This window comes from Belonocnema kinseyi, chromosome 9 (assembly GCF_010883055.1).
Source record: "Belonocnema kinseyi isolate 2016_QV_RU_SX_M_011 chromosome 9, B_treatae_v1, whole genome shotgun sequence".
Classification (NCBI taxonomy): domain Eukaryota; kingdom Metazoa; phylum Arthropoda; class Insecta; order Hymenoptera; family Cynipidae; genus Belonocnema; species Belonocnema kinseyi.
The window spans coordinates 69,591,161-69,597,578 of NC_046665.1; positions in this window are offsets into that span (position 1 = coordinate 69,591,161).

The following is a 6,418-nucleotide window of genomic DNA, read 5'->3' on the forward strand; positions in this document are numbered from 1 at the left end:
TTGAAAATTAAAATTCGAAAATTTTTTCTAAAGCCTCCAGGGGACTTCGTTTTCGCACGAAAAAATTTTATGTGCCCTTATTGCATCCGGACCCACAAATTCTTTCGAATCTTTTTAAATCTCTTGAATTTTTCAAAACTGATTTCAAATTTATTGAATTCAATAAATTTTAAAATATTTTGTAGTTTTTTTTATTTACTTCATTTTTTTTTAAATTTACATTGAATTTTTATGGATTTGATCGAAATCTTTTAATTTCTCGTAAAATTCTTTAATTTACGCTAATTTTACTAATATCGATAAATAAATTTTCCAATTCATTTGATTTATTTTGAGTTTAACTGAAATTACACATCAGTTAAATTGCGTCACTCGTTGTGTTATAAATTAGTGACTTTTGCTGTGTTTTTTGAGTTAATGACGTCACTTTTTCCCTTTCTCTGTGGCGAAGAAAAATAAACAATCGATCAGGGGAAAATCAGTAAAAAGTCAGGGAATTTAAAATATGAAGTTTTGGTCCCGCCCTGGTTAAGCCGAGAGCAGTTATTAACATTAATGAGATTACAAAAAAAATTTTAATAAGATAAAATATCTAATATAAAAAAGAATATTTTTATAAAATATGCAAAGTAATTATTATTATAAAGGCTTCTGCAATTTTCTAAAGAATAAACAGCGGTGCCCTGATATATTTACTGTCGTTTCTCAGAATTTCAGAGATATATATCAAAAAATGATTAAATTAAAAAGAATATCTTCAAAGAACGATTTTATTATCTCTGTAGTTAATGAATATTTGATTAAAATTCTAAAGCCAGTGAGCTAGAAGAGGAAGATAGCGTCTGACAGAATACGGAATTGTACTACTGAATTTTCTTGGCGACAAGATACATCCACTGTTCCGAATTTTACAACCTAATAATTTTCATATTAATTTCAAGCTTGTTGCAAATTAAAGTGGTCTTTTTTTCTAGAATAAAATCTCCAAAATGAAATAAAAAGACTACCAAATAATTGTAGTTTTTTATAATTAATATTCAAGCCATTAATATTAAAGTAAAATGTATAAGCGGCATCTAAAGATTAATCAGGATCTCTGTTGAATAATATAGTGCAAATTTAGATTTGTAAACAAAGTTAGTTCTTTCATAGTAACCATAATTATTTAGCTGTGATTATTGGATGGAGGGAATTACTGGATGTAAATGATATTAGCATTTAGAAACACGCACATTTGAATCTATTTGGTCATTACAAACATAGCTGAATAGAGAGTGTACTTCATTCATAAAGTTTCAATATAAGGGGAAATCAATAATTGACAAATTACTTTAAAATACATACCTAAGTTAAAAAAGCTGAATTATTTAAAAAGATATTTATTCAAGTTTTTCAAGTTTATGCCTGATTAAAAAAAGTTTTTAAACTGCATGTCTATCCTAAGTAAAGATTGTTCTCTACATCTGAATTAAAAGAAAATCATTAATTGAAATAGTGAGAAGTCATTGTCATTCACTTATTTTTTCGTAAGCATTTCTACTAATTATGAGTGGTTTTTAGTAATTCGTAGTCTAAGTCACTAATTTAATAAATAGTAGTTTCATCAATAAAAGTAATTTCACTATAAATAAACAGGAAACTATTATTTATTAGTAGAAATTCTTACTGGAGCAATTATGATTAAATAACTTAAAAATACTTCAATGAATAAGAGTCCATTAATTATGTAAAAAGTTTTTTGGATTGGGGGGGGGGGGCGTCGGAAAAATGTTGCGATTCCTTACTTAGAGGCGAGCGAGTTTAAAGAATTTCTAACGTACGTTTCGTCTTTATAATTATTATTGTTTTTAATATGCTAATTAACACCTGTTTTAATTGCTACAATCACTTTTTATATTATTATACGCATTTTATCATTATTTGTTTCATTTTAATTTTATTATGTAATATTTCATAATAAAATATGTAAATATATATTATAATCCCGTCAGTGGCGGACTGGATACTCCGGGGTGCGGCCGGGGAACATTCTGTTTCGTGGTCTAACTATGCAAGTTACAAAAAATGGTGCGTTAAAAAAAGTACAAATTGGTTAATCACGTTTTAATAGGATGCGTAGTTTATGTTTTATTTATGAAAAAACAACATAAAAAGTTTAAAAAAAATTAATTTTTGGGGCAAAAGACACAAACTACGAAAATAATATATTGACGAAATTTTTATTTTTTATTTTAAGCATTGTTTTAGTCTTAAAAAACATTGAAAATAAAAAATTAAATTGTTTTAATATCAAAATAGTTTATTTATAGAAGGCGAACTATTTAATTTATAAAAACAAGACAGTTAAAATATGTCTGTTTCAATACCCATGCATATAATGTATTGTCATACTATAAATTGATCAAACGATACATTTTTCAGGGTAGCTGGGAATAAAATGTAGAGCAAAATAAGAAAGAAAAATATGAAATTATTTGTCATAAATATTATTTGTACTTTATTTTGCAATAACTGAATAAGCAATCCCGGGCGGAGATACAAAAATACATTTAATATGAATTTTATATAATAGTGTTGAACGTAATGTAGAAAAGTTCGCATTTTGGAAAAAATCGAGGGCAAAGCACAAGATACGTGATGTGAATGTGTTCGTTAAAGCCGAAGAAGATTTAAAAAAAGTGAATTCGCAATCACCAAATTACAGTTTTGTCGATGCTTTGGCCTTTAATTTTAAAAAGTATTTGCACAAATGTTGGGAAGTACAAAGACCGAGCATGCAGCGTGAAGTAAATACATTATCGAGCGAAAAGCGCAAGAACCTAAAGTAGTGCACCCATATGGACTGCAAGTTTTCAAGAATTTTTTCCGCGAAGATTTAAGCCTTGATTTAAATAAGTAATTCATAAGAAAAACATTAAAAACGACAAAAAATGTTGAAATTATAATAAAATAACAATTATTATGGTAAGTTATATCAAAATATTGTAATATTTCATAATTTTCAAAATAATGAAATATATCCTTTGATCCGAACTCTCGAAATGTAAGCTAATAACTTGCTTTAGAGAAAATTTTAAGTAATAAGTAGTCATTTTAATATAAAAATTGAATTTAAACTTGACAATTACTAAAATAATGAAATACAGCCCATAGTTAGTCGAGATTTTGTAAAAAATTAAATGAGTTTCCACCTTTCATGTTTGTAAAAGAAAATGAAGTCATACTTTTTACATAAATAAGTTGATTTGGAAACTCCCTCGAGGTACGTATAGGCGTCATTGAAAGTGAACATATGTAAAAAATCAATATATTAGCGGACAACCATAAAAATGCATTTAGGTGTCCCATACATTTTAAATAAATAAATATATCATGGATTGCATCGAAAACAAATGAATTTAAAATTCCGTAATGAAGTTGATGACAATAATATTTCTTTCCCTTTTACTGTTTTAATATGAATAATTTATTATTCATTTTGAAAATATCGTTTTTAATATATTCCAAAACATGCACTAGGGAATTTCATAAGAATAATATGGATGAAAAGAAATTAGAGGACACTGTTTACTTTACTAGTAATACTTATAGGAGTACAAGTGTAAATCGTGGATATTATTGAATATTCTTTTCACTCTTTCCATCGCAATCTAACATATATTTATTTCTTCAAACAATATAATCTTTTTAAGGAGCCTTGGCATGGCTTAGGGGGCGCCAACCAAGGGGGCGCAGCAGGGAAGACCCCGGCTGCGCCCCCATGCCAGTCCGCCACTGAATTCCGTGAATTCTTTTGAAAATTGGAGAAATCCCTTAAAATTTTATATACCTAAGAATTCTTTAAAGTCCTTTAAATTGTATGGATGTCATACATAATCTCTGCAAAAACCCTTTAACATCATTAAGCTTTCTGTAAATGTATGAAAAACCTGTAAAAACTGTTAAAATTCTTTAAATCACCTGAAATCTTGAAACTCTTATGAAAATCCCTTATAATCCTTTAAAATCCATCGAAATCCCTTAAAATCTCTAAAAATCGATTAAGATGATCTTTGAAATTCTGTAAAATATTTCGAAACTTTAAGGGATATAGAATCTTTTAAAATCTTTTGAAATCCCTCCAAATCTTTGAAAAATTATTCAAACTCTGACATCCTCCAAAACTGGTGGAAATACTTTCGTATCACACGAAACCCTATAAAATCCTTTGAAATCCCGTAACTAATTTTCAAATATTTTAATATCTCTTGAAACTCTTGAAATCACAATAAAAACCCTTTAAAAACGGTGAGAATCCTTTACAGAAAAAACTAAAGTTAAATTTTGTTGCATGTAAAATTTCCCGTTTTTAAAGTTCACATGCTATTTGGCGTAAGTTTATCCTGCGATGGAATAAAAGCTGTCGTCTTCTACGGCATCCTCAGCAGCAATGGGAAAACGACAAAGTATGAGTGAATTCCCGACCCAGAAGTTAGCTATGCATATAGATTTGAAAATTCGACCTCGAATAAAAAATGAAATAATAGACATAGACAAAAACTAAAAACACCGCTAGAATCATCTGAGCCATATCTCTAGGTGTTTTTTCACTTTTTTCAAAAAGTTATTTTTTAAACAATTACGATGTTAATTAGCATATATCCTTCACAATAAAAAAAACCAAAACTCCTAAAGAAAAAGTGAAGATAGTTCTGAATTCTCCTCACCAATATCTCCAGGTGTTTTTTTGATTTTTTCGAAAAATTAATTATTTAAACAATTATATTGTTTATAATATTTAAAAATTTATTTAAAAATTGTGGTAAACAATTCCGAGTTGTTAAGTGAAAAATAACATACCTTGAAGTATCATAAATGAAAAAAAATTTGGAATAATGCATAAAAGTTAGTTTAAATATTGTTTTTGCCTCCTCTACGCACACAGCTTTACGATGTCCCATGGCGCATATGGATTTGATTATTTATCCTTCACTATAAAAAAAAACAAAAGTCCTAAAGAAAAAGTGAAGGTAGTTCTGAATTCTCCTCGGCAATATCTCCAGGTTTTTTTTCCATTTTTTCGAAAAAGTAATTATTTAAACTATTATATTGTTTACAATATTTAAAAATTTATTTAACAATTGTGGTAAACAATTCCGAGTAGTTAAATGAAAAATAACATACTTTGAAGTATCATGAATGAAAAAAAATTTTGAACAATGCAAAAAAGTTAGTTTAAACATTGTTTTTGCCCCCTCTACGCACACAGCTTTACGATATCCCATGGCGCATATGGATTTGATTATTTATCCTTTACTATAAAAAAAAACAAAAGTCCTAAAGAAAAGTGAAGGTAGTTCTGAATTCTCCTCGGCAATATCTCCAGGTTTTTTTTCATTTTTTCGAAAAAGTAATTATTTAAACTATTATATTGTTTACAATATTAAAAAATTTATTTAACAATTGTGGTAAACAATTCCGAGTAGTTAAGTGAAAAATAACATACCTTGAAGTATCATGAATGGAAAAAAATTTTGAACAATGCAAAAAAGTTAGTTTAAACATTGTTTTTGCCCCCTCTACGCACACAGCATTACGATATCCCATGGCGCATATGGATTTGATTATTTTTCCTTCACTATAAAAAAAACTAAAGTCCTAAAGAAAAAGTGAAGATAGTTCTGAATTCTCCTCGGCAATATCTCCAGGGGTTATTTTCATTTTTTCGAAAAATTAATTATTTAAACAATTATATTGTTTATAATATTTAAAATTTTATTTAAATATTGTGGTAAACAATTTCGAGTTATGAAGTGAAAAATAACATACCTTAAAGTATCATAAATGAAAAAAAATGTTGAACAATGCACAAGAGTTAGTTTAAACATTGTTTTTGCCCCCTCTACGCACACAGCTTTACGATGTCCCATGGCGCATATTATTATTACACCATTAAGCCATTTCCCTTTCAAGGTAGGCGTGACTCACTCGGCAGGGGAAAGGAGTAGTGTGTGGAAGGGATAGAAATTTTTCAGATTGATCCAGAATTCTCGTGCTATTTAAGTAAATAACACGGTCGTTCCGCAACACTGCTCCGACCCAGGTCGCTGATCAATCTCTCTAGCAATCACCCCAAGCGAAGAACCTCACGAAGTCGTTATGTAAGGTTCCCCACTTGGGTCCATTAATAGCCAAGGTCTTTGTTTCAGGCGTCATTCACTCTACTGACACTCTTTTTATTAACTATTTGCCGGCATACTTTCCTGTCCTGTCATACTTCTCTAGCTTCTTTTATGTCCATGCATTTTCTCATGCAGACTCTCGTGTTTCTGTGACATCTTATGTCTCTTCTAAGTAAGGTCTCATTCACACATTCTAACCATTCTTTCCGCGGTCTACCTCTGGGCACGTTGCCATTTACTTTACCTTGATACACTTG